The 1,592-nt window shown below is 39.6% G+C and overlaps 1 protein-coding gene across 1 annotated transcript in view; it reads left to right on the forward strand.

The window, feature by feature from the left end:
• Positions 1-1,592, forward strand: part of ATP13A5 (ATPase 13A5) — a 98,151-nt gene that overhangs the window by 96,278 nt on the left and 281 nt on the right. The gene's annotated exons all lie outside the window — the stretch shown is intronic.

The following is a 1,592-nucleotide window of genomic DNA, read 5'->3' on the forward strand; positions in this document are numbered from 1 at the left end:
CTGGAGATAATAAAAAATAATAGTTCCTGCCTCCAAAGAGCTTCTATTCTAATGATGGAATAAAAGATATTGGAAAATAAATGTCAGTGAAAAGGATTTTTTTGATTAATCTTCAACTCAGAGTTTGAAGTCCTAGTACTACATGGAGTATGAAAAAATGAATGACAGCAAAATCAGTTAAAAGTTTAATAGGCAAAGGCTGAGTCCTGAAGTAATCACGCACTAAGTATCAGGCACAGAGAGAATGGAAAGCAACACTTCCCCTGTACATTCTCCTTGAGTGCTTCAATTCAATAAGCATGTGTGCATTGAGCACCCACTATGGACCAGATGAATGCAGGGATACGAAGGCAGAAATGAAATGTTTCCTTCTTTCAAGAGGCTTACATTCTTCATTCTTCTCTCTTCCTTTTGCAATATTGAACAAGTAAAAGGATGTGTTTCCATTTGGATAAAACCAAGCAGTGAATAACCCAAAGCTCTGCAATGATTCAGAAAGGGATCAAGAGAAGGGATGTAATTAAATGGCTGCTTGGTATGAGGACCGCAGAGAGATCACATCCTAATCCACTCCCCATCAGTCATTGCCAATAACTGCTGACCACGTCTGGTCCACTGGGGATAAAGAGACAATGAGATTGCCACGCCAGCTTGTAGCACTGATATGTGGTACCTTTTCTCTTGACCACATTTGGGGGATCTTTAAATCCTCATTCCTATTTTGTGTGGAGGTGTTTTTTTAAGGACTTTTATTTTAACAAAAGTGTTAGATTCAGGTGAACTTGCATTTAAGACATTTGAAAATAATTTCTCTAAAAAAAATGTACTCATTCTACTATCTGAGTAAGTTTTCAAGCCTGGGTTGTTCCAGGACCAAGTTTCAAGTATACTTTGCTTTGTGAAAATAGCTTAATTTCCCCTCAGTTTTGAAGGCATAAAATAAGGTTTCTTAGTGTATAATAGGGAGTCCATATGGAATAGTGTAGGTTCACTAGTTTTGAAATTAGGAGACCTGATACCTGTTAGATTGCTGTATGACCATGAAACTTATCACTTACAGCCCTGAGCTTCATTATAAAATGGGGGTAATCGAGGTACATTGCCTCCTTGTGAGGATGTTCTGAAAAAAATGCTTTGTGAACTGAGAGCAGTACTAAATTAGGAGTTTTTCATTGAGGGCAAAAACATTTGAGTGGGAAATAGGGATCAGGGGAGAGGGAGGACAACATGGCAAAAATAGTCCTTGGATTCAACCATTTGGATGCATGAAACAGTAACTTGATTCTTTCAATCAGGTGGAAAAGGCCCTTTGAGAAGAACCGGCACTAAAAGACCATCTTGGGCATTAGGGGATAAGTAGGACCATTGAACAAATCAGTAGTATGGGCTTAGAGAACGTTTCAGCTATGGGTGGGGAATGGAAGGTTCTGTGAAAAGGAAGAATTCTCCTTTACATCCCGAGGTGGAGATGGGCTTGTGATGGAGCCCACTGGCCGCCTGCTAGTTATAGCTCTGTCTCGAAACATTCCATGAACATGAATGGTTGAGGGACAAAACGTATAACATTGAGACATGCTACCCTTTCCCAACAG

The sequence above is a fragment of the Sarcophilus harrisii genome, chromosome 3 (genome assembly GCF_902635505.1).
Source record: "Sarcophilus harrisii chromosome 3, mSarHar1.11, whole genome shotgun sequence".
NCBI lineage: Eukaryota > Metazoa > Chordata > Mammalia > Dasyuromorphia > Dasyuridae > Sarcophilus > Sarcophilus harrisii.